Source organism: Sapajus apella, unplaced genomic scaffold, assembly GCF_009761245.1.
Source record: "Sapajus apella isolate SASKATOON/1434 unplaced genomic scaffold, GSC_monkey_1.0 scaffold3, whole genome shotgun sequence".
NCBI lineage: Eukaryota > Metazoa > Chordata > Mammalia > Primates > Cebidae > Sapajus > Sapajus apella.
In genome coordinates, this window is record NW_022436943.1 from 45,285,787 (window position 1) to 45,304,702 (window position 18,916).

At 37.9% G+C, this 18,916-nt stretch overlaps 2 pseudogenes across 1 annotated transcript; one reads left to right on the forward strand and one right to left on the reverse strand.

Moving 5' to 3' along the window:
• Positions 1 to 3,526: 3,526 nt before the first annotated feature.
• On the forward strand, positions 3,527 to 4,025 carry LOC116533163 (annotated as a pseudogene). Its single transcript, XR_004261121.1, has one exon. The product of XR_004261121.1 is annotated as a cytochrome c oxidase subunit 7A2, mitochondrial pseudogene (transcript).
• A 7,558-nt stretch (positions 4,026 to 11,583) lies between these two features.
• LOC116535973 lies at positions 11,584 to 11,707 on the reverse strand (annotated as a pseudogene).
• Between the last annotated feature and the right edge of the window lie 7,209 nt (positions 11,708 to 18,916).

Consider the following 18,916-nt stretch of genomic DNA (forward strand, 5'->3'; position numbering starts at 1 on the left):
AATGTGATTACCTTATATATCATTTTATACATAATAATTACATATGTAACCATTTATATTAAAATGTTAAATCTACTCCTAAGTCTCATTTCCATTAAAAATAGTCATGTAAATCAAATTAGTTAGCTTTCTAACTTTTGCTAAGAACATATGGTAGACTTGTCAAAGGCATTTGAACCAGAGCAACTCCATCTTGAATAGGAGCTGGGTAAAATGAGGTAGGAGGTCGGCACAAGATACAGCTCATAAAAACCTTGCTGATAAAACAGGTTGCAGTAAAGAAGCCAGCTGAAACCCACCAAAACCAAGGTGGCCATGAGAGTGACCTCTGGTCATCCTACTTCTACACTCCCACCATCGCCATGACAGTTGAAAATGCCATGGCAATATCAGGAAGTTACCCTATATGGTCTAAAAAGGGGAGGAACGAATAATCCACCCCTTGTTTAGCATAGCATCAAGAAATAACAATAAAAATGGGCAACCAGCAGTCCTTGGAGCTGCTTTATCTATGGAGTAGTCATTCTTTTTTTGGGGGATAGAGTCTCGCTCTGCTGGCCAGGCTAGAGTGCAGTGGTGCAATCTAAGCTCACTGCAACCTCCATCTCCCAGGTTCAAGCAATTCTTCTGCTTCAGTCTCCCAAGTAGCTGGGACTACAGGCTTGCACTACCACACCCCGCTAATTTCTGTATTTCTGGTAGAGACAGGGTTTCACTATGTTGGCTATGGTGGTCTCAAACTCCTGACCTCAGGTAAATCCACCTGCCTTGGCCTCCCAAAGTGCTAGGATTACAGGCGTGAGCCACCACTCCCAGCCTTGGAGTATTCATTTTTTATTCCTTTACTTTCCTAATAAACTTGCTTTTGTTTTATGGACTTACCCTGAATTCATCCTTGCATGAGATCCAAGAACCTTCTCTTGGGGTCTGGATCGGGACCTCTTCCTGGTAACAGACTTATTCTTGTTAGAGATCCCCATTATTACCACTTTTGACATCACTCTCTGTAACTTGTATAAAGCCTCTATTTTTCTTCCTAGGAAACCTCACTCTCTAGACCTTCACTTACTCTTCATGTTTATATAAATTGTTTGACTTTTGCTTCGTAACTGTCCAGGTCATTTTTTGACACAGCAATTCTGTGGCATTGGAAATGGAAATGGACAGACAGGCAGAAGTGAAGGACTCTGGCTTAGCTAAACTCACTTTTTAGCAAAGTAACTGATGCTTACACATCGACCTTTCTCCTTAATTCACAGCTGCTTCACAGGACATGCCATTAAAATTTGCACCCTAGTGAAGTGCTAAGTACTTCATCATTAGGATACTAAGTAATTACTAAGTTATATTCAGTGTTCAATATGCAGACAGCCAAGGCCACACTCTATCTGGGTATCCTAAAACATTTTTAATAATGTGAATAATGTGTCTGAAGAGACTCTAAACAAGGTTTCAACATGAATTTGCACACACACACAGACAGAGTTACAAGTTGGAAAGCCTCTAGCATAGTGTCTGGCATGTAGAATGCATTTAATTTCAGTAAGTATTGGTGATTAAAAAAATCACAATTCCTGTAACTTTCTTATATTCTATGTCTTTTATCCTACAATTCCTATAACTTTCTTATATTCCATGTCTTTTATTCTTTATGTCATTATCAAGCTAAATGATAATATACAAAAGGAAGACAATTATTATAGATCTTAAAGATGTAACACATTAAAAGAAATAAAAAATGAAAACTTTGATTCACCTGCTTTACATTAAGTATAGCAATTTATGCAAATAATTTACCAGCTTTCCCACTATGCTGCAGCTTCATAAGCAATATGTATGCATTTAGAAATGCCAGTTTCACAGGTTTGCAGTGGTATTTGGTTATAGTCTTCATACTTTGCCTGCCTATAAATCATGATATTTGCTTGTAATTTTAGACAATTAGAAAAGCCATTGTGTTGAAGCTTATTTTCTAAATTACTAGAAGAAAAGGAGAGGAAGAAGATGAAGGAGGAGGAGGAGGAGTGGGAGGAAGATGAGGAAGAGAAGGAGAGGAAGACAATGACTACATTATGCTCAGTTCAGTTTGGGATCTGGATGCGTTGAATTCTTTAAAGTATTGGCAAGTTCTCAGTGATACGTAAGGCAATTCTTCATAAGCAGACGGTTCAAGTATTTGGAAGCTCCCTAGACTTGAGAACAAAATAACCCTCAGCATTTTTTTTTCCTTCTATGTTCTTTCTTCTAGCCAGAGGCCAACTACTGGGCGTCTTTGGAGATTAAACTCTTTTCTGATAAATTGTAGGCTGAAAACAGTGTGTATTTTCATTTCCAGATTGCTTGGCATCAGGGCTCCAATTGCACTGAATTGATCAGTGGTACATATGTAGGAGAGTCCTGAATGCATCCAGCCTATCGTCACCAGTCCTCTGTGGGTTTGCTCTGACAGCTTCCATGTGGACTCCAGAGAAGGGCTGGACTGCCAAAGAATTGTAAATATGAGCCTGGGGTGGGGCCGAAGTCCTCCAGATGTGGCTGCTTTCGCATTTTCAGTGTGAATTCAAGGGACCTACCCTCCTCTCTGACGGAGATAACAAGTGTCAAATCTCATAATCAGAAAAATGTGGTCATTTGAGTGGGAATGTCTACAAACAACTTTTCCTTTGACCTCCTCTGTGGTTACTAAGTACCATAAACCTGGGCTCCTCTGCTCTCTAGTCAATTTGGGCTTTCTAAGGCCATGTTTGAGCATTTAACATTGTGAAGTCATGAATTTTGGCTCCGGCTTTTATGTATCTTTCTAGGAGAACCAATGCAGCCTCTGACTGGACAAGAAAATGACATGAGGAAATAATATATCACATGAGTCAATGTGTGTCTCATCAGAACTTCCTCTTTCTGTTGGCTTTTCCCTGCTCCGGCTTAGTGGTAGTAGGAAGTATTTCAAATTAAATTCCTGTGGTCACTTTCCCCATTTTCAGGCAATGGGTCATGTGTACTGGAATTAGCCAAGCATTTTGCTTCTCTGTCTGCATCATTTCAGTGTACTGTTTATAAGGCACATTTCTTACCCAAATGGGAAAACAGAAAACATGTAAAGGACTATTTGGCCACTTGCTGATTACCATGATGTTGAATTCAGTGGAGAGCTTGCTGGAATAAGGGAAATTGGTAGAATTATCTTAGTTCTTTCTTTACCTGTAAATACCTTTATTTCCTCTGAAATATAATGTATAAAAACTCCAAATAAGCCCCATGTGGTGACTCACACCTGTAATCCCAACACTTTGGGTGGCTGAGGAGTGTGGATCACCTGAGGTGAGAGTTCGACACCAGCCTGGCCAACATGGTGAAACCCCGTCTGTACTAAACATATAAAAAATTAGCTGGACATAGTAGCAGGCACCTATAATCCCAGCTACTTGGGAGGCTGAGGCGGGAGAATCGCCTGATCCGGGAGGCGGAGGTTGCAGTGAGCCGAGATCGCGCCATTGCACTCCAGCCTGGGCAACAAGAGGGAAACTCTGTCTCACAGAAACAACAACAGGTTTTTGTTCCTGGTGTTCAGTTGTCACGGTTGGTGGTCAGTAATTGAGCCAAGATGCTGCGGAATCTGCTGGCTCTTCGTCAGTTTGGGCAGAGGACCATAAGCACTGCTTCCCACAGGCATTTTAGAAATAGAGTTCCAGAGAAACAAACGCTGTTCCAGGAGGATGATGGGATTCCAGTGTATCCAAAGGGTTGGGTAGCTGATGTGCCCCTGTATAGAGCCACCATGATTCTTACAGTTGGCGGAACAGCATATGCTATATATCAGCTGGCTATGGCTTCATTTCCCAAGAAGCAGGATTGACTTCGGTCATCCCAGCAATCACTTGGTTCAGTTTCATTCCACTCCCTATGGACCAGTAATCTGATAAATAACTGAGCTCTTCTTTGGGGATCAATATTTATTGACCTGTACTAACTGCTGTCAATAAAGCAGCCTTTACCATGAAAAAAAAAAAAAAAGAAACAACAATAAACCAAACCAAAACAAAACCTTCAAATAAAACCTGTAACATCAATTAATAGAAGCAGTAGATAAACTGATGTCTTTACTTTGTTTAGTGTGAAATGTTTTAAATATTTTGAAGTATTTTGAGGTGTTCAGTCTTTGAACCCAAAGGAAGAAAATCTGATTTCATTTTTGAAAAGCTCTTAATACATACATCTCAATGAACATTTATGTTTTTCAAAGGCTATAGGCTTATTTTAACTGTGTCCCCATTGCTCAAGAGTTAGTTATATACAAAAAGAGTCTCCTCTTTTTGTATATATCTGTATATTCCATATTTTCTCCTAACGAAACACACCTGAAGTATATACAGTTGACCCTTGAACAACATTGGTTTGAACTGTGTGGATCTACTTATATGCAGATTTTTCTCAGCCTCTGCCTCTCCTGAGGCAGCAAGACAAATCCTTCTTCAGCCTGCTTAACATAAACATGACCAGGGTGAAAACTTTTATGATCCACTTTCACTTAATTAATAGTAAGTACATGTTCCCTTCCTTATGATTTTTTTAAAATAACACTTTGTTTCTGTAGCTTACTTCATTGTAAGAATATAGTATATAATACATAGAACATGCAAAATAGATGTTCATTGACTGTTATCGATTGGGCTTCTAGTCAAAAGTAGACTGTTTTTAGTTAAGTTTTGGAAAATCAAAGTTATACGTGAATATGTGGGGGCATAGGGGGTGTTGATGTCCCTAACCCCTGTTTGTTCAAGGGTCCACCGTAATGAAGTACGCCCTACCACCCTCAGCCTATGGCTGATTATGGCAATGAGTCTGAAATGGGGGTGACAGCAAGTCAGACACTCCTTAGAAGGGGGTATCAGAATGTTGTGAGACACAAAAACGTCTATGTTGGAGTTAGGGAAAGATGTTTATTTTTGTATTTTATATAATTTGTAATATTTATAGATAAAAATATTCCTTTTTGAGGACACAATTATGAAAATTACAGAACATCTATACAATTCTATAAATTATGAGTACTACTTTTTACTATTAAAATGATACCTATAAAAAGCTTGTAATAACATGGAACAAGAGGTTAATAATATAAAGTTCAACAAAGCAGGATAAAAAATAGGTATAGCATAAAGATATTTTCATATTTTTAGCATGATGTCATCTGAATAGACACAAAAGAATGGGAACAAAACTGGAAAGAAATGTGCCAAAAATGATAACAGTAACTCCGTGTGTTCACTAGGATTATAGGTAGGTTTCTGTTTCGTAATGCTTTTATTTGTCTAGTTATTTGCCATAAGCTGATATTATTTTGCTAGTGGAATAATGTTTAAAATGAGATAAAGGAAACAAGAGTGCTTGAGGCAAAAATAGAGCTCTTATGTTATGTCTCCCAAGTTAATTCCCTCCTGGATATTAGGGAATTCTCTCCTCACTTAGAGTAAACAGAGCCATTCACAAATAACAGGCACCCTTGCATCCCTATAGCTGCATAGCTTCTTGAATTGTTTTCACCATTCCCTGATATGAAGCCTTTTTTTTCAAGGAGGCTCCCTGTGTCAAGTAGACACAGCTCTGCTTTTGGTTCAGTTTACTTTCATTCCTATATGTGAAAAGAGCTCTCTTGCTGGAAGGAGGTTTTCAGACACCTATGGGTGTCCTTCATGTTCTCACAGTTTCATCTTGAGCTGCTCTTTAGGCATTGCCTATTCATTGCATGGAGCAGAATACTTAAAGATCGCTTTGTCTGCCTGTTCCCGTTGGTTGGCAGATGCCTCTGAAACAGACAGAAAAGCCCATCCACTCTTGGACCGTAAGCTAGCCATTCATGTATTGAAGTCACTGGAGGCTGATGTAATGATAGCAACCATTCATGTTGGCAGACAAGAGAACTCTGTATGTGAGACAGAAGACTGGGGTGATTTTAACTAGCCATTCCTCACATGGAAACAATGTTGTAAGGCTCTGATTGGCTGGATTTTGATGTATTTTGAAGGGTGTCTGAGGTGGTCTTAGGTAGTACAATACTTCCAGAGGGTGAGTCTCCTTCCTTCTTCAGTCTGATAAGTAAAAATAGGTGGAATATTATGAAAATAAATCATAAAAGTTTATCGATTTGATAAAAAATCATTAGGGTACTTTTTAAAGCCCTGTGTCAATATCCCTGAAAACCTCTTTTTTTCTGTACAAAACTAAAACCACCAATAAAGAAAAGGCTACTGGCAAAATTGTGAGTAATGGGCACTGTTTTGTGTCTCAGGATGAAAGGCATACAATGAAGTGATTAAAAACATGCTGACTTTAGAAATTTGGGGCTTAATTAATGAGCTAATGATGGGAATAGAGCTCCTTTACTTCAGTATTCAAAATTCCAATAATAAATAGTTGTGTTTTTGGAAGCTCATCCACAAAGATTCTTGGGTGAGTAGGGGGTTGTTATTAATGGCTTAGTTATAATGACACTTGGGATCTGTAGACTAATCAAAAAGGTAACAGGAACCCAGGATCTTATCAACACTTTCACGAGAGAGATTGTATTGTAGGCTGATACTTCTTTTCTGAAGGAAAATTTTTAGTCCTGTTTAGCTGATCTGTTACCTACAAAGTACAAAAGAGGTCTAAATCTTATTAGACAATGCATTCAGTATGTAAGCCAAAGATTAATTTCTCAAGCAATACATCTGTGATAAATTCTTTCCTCAGAACTGGGGAAATTTTGACTTAAATTGCCCAGATATTTTCTAATCTCCATTTTTATGCAATCGCTGAATGGAATTATAATACAATTTCCTGAGATTATGCTGATACATTAAGCTTCAGCATAATCTTTTATTATGCTGTTTTATTTTCTTTTTCTTAGAGTTGATTTTGTTGTCTTGTCTTAGTGAAGGTGATTGTACGGATGATTTTTAAACACAGTTGGCTCGGTGCAGTAGCACATGCCTATAATCCTAGCACTTTGAGAGGCCAACAGAGGCGGATCACGGGAAGTCAGGAGTTCAAGACCAGCCTGGCCAACATGGTGAAACCCCATCTCTACTAAAAATACAAAAATTAGCTGTTCATAGTGGCATGTGCCTGTAATCCCAGCTACTCAGGAGGCTGAGGCAGGAGAATCACTTGAACCTGGGAGGTGGGTGTTGCAGTGGGCCAAGATTGTGCCATTACACTCCAGCCTGGGCAACAGAGTGAGACTGCAGAAAGAAAGAAAGAGAGAGAGAGAGAAAGAGAGAAAGAGAGAGAGGAAGGAAGGAAGGGAGGGAGGGAGGAAGGGAAGGTGGGAGGGAGGGAGGGAGAAAGGGAGGGAAGGAGGGAGGGAAGGAAGAAAAGGAAGGAAGAGACAGGAAAGGAAGGAGAGAAGGAAGGAAGGAGAGAAGAGAAGAAAAAAGAAAAGAAAAGCGTGGGGTCCCTGGCAAGGGTTCCACCTTTTAAGCCTGGGCCCATGGCCCTAAATGAGAACTTCAAATCCCTGTTTTCCCATCCTAATATTGCGTTTTGGACCACCATACCCCCTACTCTGTGCCCACAGAAACCCCAAGCTCCACTGGCAGAGCGGCAGAGTGGTGTGGCAGAGGAGAGAAGAGAAGCGTCTGAACATTGAGAGAGGGAGAGGCAGCTGGACATTGGAGTCTAGGCTTGGAGAGGTGTTTGGCCAGGGACAGCCTGAACTCTAGGGGAAGATTTTCTTCCCACTTCATGCCCTTTCCTACCCCCCATCCCACTGAGAGCCATTCCACTGCCCAATAAAATCTCTGTATTCACCATCCTTCAAGTCCATGTGACCTGATTCTTCCTGGATGCTAGACAAGAACCTGGGTACCAAGACAGTAGGGTGTAAAAGGCTGTCAACCCTGACCCTCCACTGAGCTGGTTTTAACACTTGGCCATCTGCAGAAGGCAAATACTAAAAGAGCATTGTTTATAATACATGCTCTCTGGGGCTCCGGAAATCGTGGGCAAACCCTAGACATTGCCGGGGCAGGGGTAGGGGTTAGTTCCTGCCAACAGTTAGTTCCCAAAGGCATTTGCCCCAGCTCCTGCACCCACTCACCTGTGTGCTCCCACTCCTGCATGGGGATTGAGCCCAGTAAAGGAGCCACCCTGTTGCAAGTCCTGTAAGAGAGTTAAGGGAATTTTCCTGTCTCAGATCCAGGGGCTTAAATTCCGCTGGGGAAACTTAGACTCTGTCTATCTTCTGCTGTGTGGATAAAAACAGTGCAACTGTAAAATATCTGAAGAAATTTATTCTGAGCCAAATATGAGTGACCATGGTCTGTGACACAGTCCACAGGAGGTCCTCAGTACATGTGCCAAGGTGGTCAGGTTGCAGCAACTTGGTTTTAATACTTTTTAGGTAGACATGAGACTTCAATAAAATACATTTAAGAAATACATTGGTTTGTTTCAGAAAGGCAGGATAATTCAAAGCAAGAGGGCAGGGGCAACTTTCAGGTTATGGGTCAATTTAAAATTAACATTTTCTGGTCGACAACTGATTGAGTTTATCTAAAGGCCTGGAATAGAAAGAAAATGTCTGGATTGTGATAAGAGATTGTAGTGACCAAAGTTTATGCACCTGAAGGCTCCAGGTAGCAGGCTTCAGAGAAAATAGATTGTAAATACTTCTTATCAGACTTAAAGGCCTATGTTGATGTTCAGACTAGACAGGTATAAGGAGGCATATTCAACTTCCTGTCATGGCCGAATCAGTTTCTCAGATTACATTTTAAAAGTGCCCTGACCTAGGAAAAAGTCTATTCAGATGGTGGAGGGAGCTTTAGATTTATTTTTGTTTGCATATGATTACCTTATGGAATAGATCCTAACTCCCTTTTCCACTGTGCTAATGTCCTAGCTCATATTCTTTCAAATGAAGTCCAGCAGGTGGAGAACTTCTTTATTCTCTATTCTTTTAAAAATATTCAGAGAATTAAAATTTATTGGCTCTAATTAGCCAAATCTAAGTTGAATGCTCACACTTTGAGTTCAGAAAAGGGTCCGCTTTATCCTAATCCTATAGGCTAAGAGTAGGTACTACATTTTTCCCCAAGGAAAATCAAGATGCTATTATCATAAATAAGAGAAATGGCCCGTGCATAGGAAAGTGATAATAGCTGTCACCACACAGAGGACATAGAGACATGTGTTGAGATATTCATGAAAAGATCTAAGACATTTCTAATGAAAAGATCTAAGACGTTTTTGCTCGTCATGTCTCCTAGAAGGCTGATGAAAGAAGGAGGCTGCTACTTTGGGTTTATGTACCAGTGATCAAAGAATTGTGATCATTTCCCTTTGGGAAAGATATAAAATCCAGTTATTTGTTATTTCTCTAGTACCCACTGTTTCAGGGATTGTCCAAGGCTCCTAAGATTAAGGTGAGGATAGAGTCAGATATACGGTAGATCCCAGATTACTAGATTTTAAATTCTTCAGAGAAAAATGAAGAAGAGAATAACTTTAGGGAAAAGTGTGCCTCCAGAGGAATGGGAGGTAGCTAAGAAAATATGTTTCAGACTATCCAGTCCAAACAAGTTTAGTATTAATCAACAAGTTGATGAGGTCAGAGTTAAGACAACTGTGAGAAAGATAGACTGTATCTACCCTTAGCTCATTCAGTTGGGCACATGTTCTCAGGGTTTGATTCTCAGATGTCCACCACCAATCTTTAATTCAGCTGTTTTCAAGTTTAGGTATCAGTTATATTATATGTACATTTTCAGTGCCACAAAAGAAGTAGCACTCGAATAGAAATTTCATCAGCAAGGCAATTTACTTCCATAGAAGGGTGCAGCTCACAGACGGAACAATGGTGAGTGCACACCTGGAGAAGGGAGGGGAAGGGGTTTTTATTCCTGATGGAGGTAGCCCCTACTGCTGTGTCACTCCCATGTTGGCTAGGGTTAGACCATACAGTCTAGACTGATTCCAACTGGCTATTTTAAAGACATCAGGGTTATGACCTGGAAGTGGTGGGGTGGGTAGTTTGGCGGGAAGGACGGTTACGGGACAGGCCAGAGCAGGTAACCAGGGGTAACTCAGGTCAAAGCAGGTGACCAGAGCAGGTGACCAGAGTGTGACCGGAGCAGGTAGCTGGAGGAGGTGACTGGGATGCTTCAGGATGGAGCAAGGGACCGCGGGGACAGATGTGAACTACCGATTAGAACTGGCAGAGAAGTTTGTTTACTGAAACTACAAGGAAGTTGAACTTTTAAAATGGAGGACAAAGAACATAACATACTGACATACTGATTCTTTGAAGAGAAATGTAGACCTCATTGTGTCCAACTATTATGACTAAAGTATATTGTCTACATTAACGTCACTATTGGAAGTTGTGAGTCCTAGAAACAAAATCAGTGCGTTCCTGTTACCCCATATTTTTGCCATTCATATGCAAACTCTAAGCATCAGTGAACCTGAGCCTGTAGATCACCCTAATCTGAGAACCACTTTGGCCTAAACCATAACCCTGCACATCTGCCTGGTTTTCCGCCACTCAATTTCTGGCCTTGTCTCTAGCTCTTTCTAAAGCAAAACCATACACTAAACACTAGCTGTTCTCTGGATTCTTGGCATCCAGATTTGAATTTTGCCTCCTTAATCCATGATTTAGAAAAGGGATTAGATGCATGGAATAGATTTCCAAACTTGACATGTATGGTAGATAGAATGATGCCTGCCCACCAAACACATACACAAAAAGATGTCCATGTCTCAATCTCTAGAAACTGTCGGTATCTTACATTAGATGGCAAAGGGGATTTTGCAGATGTAATTAAGGCTATGAACCTTAATAGAGAGAGATTATCCTGGCTTATCCACGTGGCCCAATCTAATCATATGAACTTTAAGTGTGGAGAACTTTTTCTGAATCAGAAAGCTATAGCAGAATGCAAAGGCAAAAGAGACGTAACAGAAGAGGAAACTGGAGAGATTCTAAGAGTAAGAAGGATTTGAGGAGCGGTTGCTGGCTATGAGATGCAGGAGCCCACCTACAAGGACTGAAGATAAACCTCTAGGAGATAAGATGCCTCCCAGGTAACAGCATCGCATGGAAATGATGAGTTAAGCCCTACAACTGCAAGGAACTGGATTCTGCCTGAAACCTGAATGAGTTTGGAAGCAGATTCTTCCCAGATCTTCCCTGTACTGAGAAAGATTAATTGATTAGGATCTCACTAATAGGAGTTGGGCAGACTGACACCTTGATGTTAGTTTTGTGAAACCTAGACTAGAGAAACCATAGAGCAAATCTAGACTGATGATCTAAAGAACTGTGAAATAAGCTTGTATTGTGTTAAGCACAAATCAGTGGATTGCTTAAAATAGCGGCCATAGGAAACGAATGCAGTATGTTTCCAGACAAGTAAGAAATGTATGAATTAGAAGGAGAGGAGAGCATGGCAGCTCAAAGAATTGCTAGATTTAAAATGGCAGAGTTTTCTACTGATGCTCAGTATGACTATGATTTTAGTCCTATGTTGCTGCAAAGAAATGAGTAATTGCCCATTAACTGGGCAACATTTGGCATAAAGTCTTTCTTTCTTTTTTAAAAGCCTATAGCACCCAGTATTCCCAGGCAGTCTCCCATCCAAGTACTAACCAGGCCTGACCCTACTTAGGTTCCAAGATCAGACGAGATAGGGCATAATTAGGGTGGTATGGGATGGCTATAGACAAGTCTTTCTTTCTTAAAGGGCTCAAGTCAACATCTACATTATAGACATCGTCTGTGGTGAGATAAATAGTGAAAAGAGGTAAGAAATGAAAAATATAAAAGTAGGCACATGAGTACTCATCAATCCTGCTACCATGTGTCTAGTCTTAGAGTAAGAAATAGATCTTTTATAATTTGAAGACAAGTCTCTATTTTTGGAAACCTCAGTTTTATGTCAGAGCTCTCAGTTCTGTTGAAAAAAATTAAAAGTAAGAATGGCTATATATTCCAGAGAAATAAAACCATTGACAGACTTTTAAAATTCTTGATTGTTTTGGATCCAAAAAAGGGGGCCTTCTATGATATATCTTGTGTGGTTACAATATGGTGCATGGCTTCATCATCTGCACTGAGAAAGATTAATTGAATAGGATCACACTAATTCACAAGCAATTGTACTATGGGATGAAGATGAAACAGGCCTGCCAAGAAAAGTTTTGTCACTTGCACTAGACATTTTATCTGCAAAGAATGTTTATATCCACCTTGGGTTATTTCCAAGATTTTATTTTGGGTATCACTTTTGGATTTAGGCCTTCCCTTCCTCCTTAAAAAAGAAAGTGAAGTTCTTGCAACATAGATAAGAAAATCGCCAGCGCTACTTCATGTATTTTTAATGATGCCCTGAATTACCAGGCAACCACCACCACAGGGCCGGAAATGAAGAAAGTACGCTATGTCTCAGAGAAATATAAATTTCTAGGAAATAACAACCAAAATGTGTTCATATCTTGAAACTTGGGAAGCCTCAGTACTGAGTTCCAAATATTTCTCAGATATGTAAATAATACCAAAGGAGATGGGAAATTCCAGTTGTTTATTATAGTATTCTTGATTTGATGGGGATTTCCTCAAGAGGTTATGACTGTCAAGGAGTGCAAACAGCCTTTTTTCTTCTAAGACTGATGACAGCTGCTTTTCCTCACAGACAAAACATCAAGAAGCTTCTCAAGTTATGACCAATATTGACAAAAAGAGTCAAACTCTGTAAAATATTTTTAGAGATTTATTCTAAGCCAGATATGAGTGCCAAGGTGGTCAGGGTACAGCTTGGTTTTATATATTTTAGGAAGGCATGAGACATCAAATACATTTTTAAAAATGGGGGTGGGCAGGAGCTTCCAGGTTATAGGTAAATTCAGACATTTTCTGGTTGGCAATTGGTTGAGTTTGTTTAAAGATTAGGGATGATAGAAAGGAAATATTCAGGTTAAGATAAAAGATTGTGGAGAGGAAGTTTCTTTTGAAGTCTTAGAGTGGCTGCATTAGAGACACTAGATGACAAATATTTCCTATTGAGACCTTTAAAAGGCGCTAGACATTTAGTTAATCTATCATCTCAGGATAGGGAGGGCCTGGAAGAAAAAGATCTAGCTAGCTGAACAGAGATTATTTACAGATGCAGATTTTCCCCCCCAGAGGATGGCTTTGCAGGGTCATTTCAAGATATGGCAGAGAAAAATGTTTCAGGGTCAAATATTTTTATTTTCTTCCTTGTTTGATTTTGTTCCACTGCACCCAGCCAAATTCATTGTATTTTAATGAAGGTTCCATAAAATATTTCAGTCCCCACTCAAAACTGAAAAGAACCATAACATAAAGGAAGAAAAATGGGGAAAATAAAAACAAACAAGAAATTTTCATACCTCTCAGATCAATGCCCTTATTTGACTTAACCATCATACTTTATATAAACTATAGGAAGATATATATTTGGGCATTCTTATTTCATTCATTTATTCATTCATTCATTCATACCGCCATCAGTCATGCAAAGAACTAGATGTAATGTCTAGCCAAGGGAACAAACAGAAAGAACTACGTTCTAAGACAGCAAAAGTTTTAGTAGGCTTTAAACATCCAACAAAAGACCAGTTGACCCTCACGATACCAAACATACAGAGTTTCAAAAATATCCACATGCCCTAAAAATACTATGAGACAAATATGCATATATTTATGTGAATTTGAAATTTTTATAGTTAATCTCTCTTTGACTATCACTTCCCCTTGAAATTGTAGTTGGTAGCATTTTGTGCACATCCAAAATGCTAGATCTGGAGTTACACATTTTAGTTATGTAACCAAACTTACTTTTCCCCAAAAAAGAAAACTAAGGTACAGAAGAGAGTTGTGGACTTATCTGCTATCATCCACCCAGTAGCTCAAGGCAATAGTCTAGGAATCATAGTGGAATCCTTCTTTGTTTTTCATACCTACACCCACACTGGTCCCATCCTGTTAAGTCCTGTCCACTTATCTCCATCTTTCTCTATTACAAACCTGTTAGCTCTCAATTCACCTATTGCAATAGTCACTCTTGTCTTGCTGCAAACATTCTCCACCCAGCAGCCTTCGAATTATCTTTAAAAAATTATCCAGTCAATTTTATGTTTAAAACCTGTCAACAGCTTTTCCTTAAATTCAAACTCTTGGACCCTACAGGATCTGTTTCCTCCCTCCCTCCCTGATCTCATCTACTGATATTCACACTCTTGCTTACCACATTTTAGCCACACAATTCTTTTTGTTCCTTGGTACAAAATGTCTGATTCCGGACTTAGGGAAGATTATTTCCCTTTATTAAAATGATTTCTGCTCCCAGGCTTGTTCTTGGTTGGCTGATTGTCATTTACTACCTAATGAGGTCTTTCCTGAGCAACAAATCTAATGGACATCCTCCCCCACAACTCCAGTCGTTTTCTTTCATCCGCTCTTTTTAAATAGCATTTATTAATATGTTGTTAATTGTATGTGTTTCATGTTTATTTTCTTTCTCTCTGTTCTTGAATCTAAACTCCAAAAGGGCAGAGACCTTATTTCTCTTATTCTCCAGTTAATCTCCATCCCTTTCAATAGTGCTTTACATATAGTGGGCACTCAGTGAATGTTTATTCAATCGATTTGTTGAGGACTGTACAACATCGCAATTCAGAAGCAACCTCTCCTAGCACTCAGTACTGTGAGTATTCATTCCACTGGGCCATAGTTAGAGATGATAATGGCTTGCCACCTTGAAGATATATGGTATACCTTTTGTGTAAGATCAATCTCTCTCATTTTAGCACTTCCTAGAACTTACAATAAAAAAAGAGAATTATTAGATGACTAATTGATCAACATAGTTTGATTAACCTAAACAATGGTCATTCAAATATGCAAATATCCAAGTATACCATATCTTAGCTCCAGAATTCTTCCCAATGACCAGTTGGAGAGACAGCCTGCTTATTAGGCAAATAGGCCAGAGGTAGTGATTCACATGGTCTTATAGCAATTGCCCAAGCTGACCTCCATCACCCTACCAAGAAAGAATGTGCCTAGAGGTGGTCTTCTGTTTGGTTAGCCAGTCTCTGAGGCATTATTTCATGTGTCAGTGCATTTAAAAGAGGTATCTCATACCTCTTTTATATTGCTATTGACACTCAATAAAATTCAACAAGCTTTTTAATCCATGTATTTCAGCATTTCCCAAATGTTGCCATTGGTTCTGAACACTTTTAGTCTACTGCAAAAAAAGAAAAAAAGCACTATATTTTTCTGTCTCTGTCCACTGAAACAACCCAGAAACAATGCATTCCTTTTTAGAAAAAGGAAAAAGAAATGTGTGCAATTTCCAGTTCCCAAGATTAAATTATTTGGAAAGCTTTAGTATTATATTTGTATCTCCTTTTTCTCACTGAAAATCTGATTTTTAATAATGGCTGATTCATGACTTATTTATTTTGTGTGTGTGTGTTTCAAAATGACATTACCGACATTGTAACTAACAATGAGATTACTGAGTGCAAAGTATGACTTCTTTGTTGTACTGTTTTTCTTTCAGATATACTTTTGTGGAGATGTACAGTCAAAACATTGTCTTTTAAAATCATTATGATTATTTTTTATTTGATGATATGAGCAATTTGACAAAGTGTATTTTTTTCTGGTAGGTTTTTCTTTTCTTTTCTGATATAACTTCTGTTTATTTAACCAGGAAAGTGTTCCCCTGGCTTAACAGTCAAAGCTATAAAAAAATCTGTCTTCCCTTTCTGTTTCTTCCCTCCTTCTGTACCTTCTCCTATAGATAACCATTTTATTATGTTTTGGTTTATTCTTACAATGCTTATTTTTAAGATTGCAAATAAATATGCATATATTTATATAGACATAAATACGTATTTATATCTGTTTCCCTTACACAAAAATTAATATGCACACTTCTGTGTGCCTTTAGTTTTTTTCTCTTAATGACATATTCTTGTGAAAAAACAATGAAGATATAGGTCTCATTCCTTTATGTAGCTGTGTGTTGTAACATTGTGTTGATGTACCATGGTATATTCAATCCGACTCAGACTGATTGCTGATGTACTCTTGGGTGATTTCCATGTTTTCACTTTTACAAATAGTGCTGCAACAAACATGTATCCTTGGGCATGCATCCTTTCATAGGTTTGCCAAAGCATCTTTGGGATAGGTTCTGAGAAGTGGAAATTCTGCATCAAAATGTAATTTTGCCAGTTATGGCCAATTTTTCATTCATTGAGTTATGTCTTTTTTCAATGTCATCAGCAATGTATAACAGTGTCTATACCCTGCTGTCTTGACAAATATGTCTTCAAACTTTTGAATGTTTTATCTGATAAGACAGAAATGATATCTCAATATAGTTTTAATTGAATTTCTCTTATGAATAAAATTGACTTTTAAAAACATTGGTGAAAATGTTTGTGAATTATTTGCATGTCTTATATCTTTTCCTCAATTAGTTTTTTTCTTCTGAATATGTAGACACTCTTCATATATCAGTGAGATAGCTGTTTATGATATAAATTGCAGACATTTGTTCTCACTTTGACGTTTGTTGGAATGCAAATAGTTAAAAAATTCCTGATGGCAATGCAAATTACCTGGATATGATCACTATACATTGTATCTATTGAAACTTCACTATGTAGTACATAAAATATGTACAATTACTATGTGTCAATTACAGGAAAAGAAAAAAATATTTTTAAAAGAGAAAAAATAAACTTCTCTCTTGGGCATTTGGAGTTTGGTCACATCGTCATCATGTTTTATCCTCCAGATTACAAAGAAACGCATCCCTATCTTCTTCAAGTGTTTGTATAGCCTACTTTTACACTTAAATACCCAACCATTTGGAATTCTTTCCTTTTATATGGTATAAGAATGGCTAATCAGTTGTCTGCCCAGTTATTAAAAGACCTTATGTTTCCCCATTGATTTGAGATACTTTCTTTATCATGTACTAAATTTCCACTTACATTGTTTTTTCTTTCCTGGATTTTTTGTTCCATTCCATCAGTCTACTTGTGCGCCAATATCACACTTTGTGAGTCAAAAGGCTTCATGGTATGTTTCATGGACTATAAGAATCAGCGCCATTCCTCATTACTTCTCATTTTTACAGCTTTTCTAGCTAGTCTCACTTTTTCTATTTCAACTTTTCCTTTTTCTTCTTTTTTCTTTAATTCTTTCAAGTGAATGTTATGATCAAGTTCTCTTGTTCAAGAAGGTAGGGGAGAATATTATCATCAATAGCAAACTACATTGAACAATTAACATAGGGAGAATTGACATCTTTATTATGTTGACTCTTCCTACTGAAGAATATAGAATATTTTTTCTTTATTTAGTGTACTTTTCATCTTTTAAGCATATGTATGTCCAATACAGGTTTTGTACATGTTTTTAAGTTTATGCACAAGTTTATTTTATTTTATGTTGCGATTATAAAATAGGTTTGCTCTTCCATTATTGTTTTCATTATATTATGTTTGTATATCTGAAAGTCAATTCACTATGCTAATTTTATACCCTCTATTTGATAAATTATCTTATTTTAGTAGTTTTTAATTTATTTAAGTTTTCCAGAGTTATAATTTTATAATCTGTAGATAGAAATGTTTTATCTTTTATTTTGCCTCTATTTGCTTTTTAGGTCTTTATCACTTTAGCTAATTTATCTGACACAATATTAAATAGTAGAGGAGATAATGGAAATTTTGGGCTTATTCCATAATTGGTATCCTGTTGTTTAGTCTCATAACTTTGAAGAAATTGAAAGAGCATAGCCTTTGGAGTTACGCAGCCATGGCTTTGAATTATGTTTTCACCACTTACTGACTGTGTGACTTTAGGAAAGAGATTAATGCATATGAGTTTTATTTTTCTCAGCTGTAACATGGGTATTTATGTTTGCAATGATTAACACAATGACTAACACATGGTAGATACTCAATATTAATTTTTGCTCATTATTTTTCTTTATAAGTGAACACTATCACCTGGGATTCCTTAAAAATGCAATGGGAAGTAGAAAAGCCAGACTGAATAAGATATCACAGCACATACAGTCACTGAGACTGGCCTAAGATGGAAACAGAGATCAAACACCCTGAGCTGAAACTTAGGCAGCAAGCCATTACTTAAAGCAGCAAATAGGTGTATCTAGCTTAAAAGAGAAAGAAATCGAGCTGTTATCTACGCAGTGCCCTCTGGTGGTTGGGATATATGGCTGTAGTTTAAAAAAATCTTGATCATGGAACAGAATATTAATAAAAACAGCCAACATTTGGTGATCACTTTCCATCTTCCAGGGCTTTTAGCAAATAATTTACAAGTATAAAACCCTGTGAGATAGGTGTATGTTCTCCCTTTCTGCAAAGGAGGACGTCAATACTTACAGAAGTTAATTAACTCAACGCGGACTGCATCACTTATTACTAGGGATTCTAGAATTCTGTGATTTAGACATGTTTGATTTATATCCACTATGCTATTCTCTATGTATGCCATAACTGTATAGAATATAAACAGAATACTGTGCTTAAAAAGGTCTTAGAAATAAGCTAGTCCACACCACATTTGATAGATGAACGAATAAAAGCCCCAGAGGAGAATTGTACAGTTAGCTATTAAACAATTTGAACTAGAATCCTAGGTCCCCTGACTCCTGTTCTTTTGTTCTTTTTATTGCACAAAAGTTGCCTGGCCTTATTTGATTTAATTTTCCTTTCTTGCGTTTGTTTGACATTTCCCCAGGATAGTAGACAGCCCTCCATATCTTTACAATAAAAAAAAAAAAGAAAAAAGAAAAAAGTAAAGAGGGGACGACGGGGGAATAATCTCTACCAAATTTGACAACTCATTAACTACACT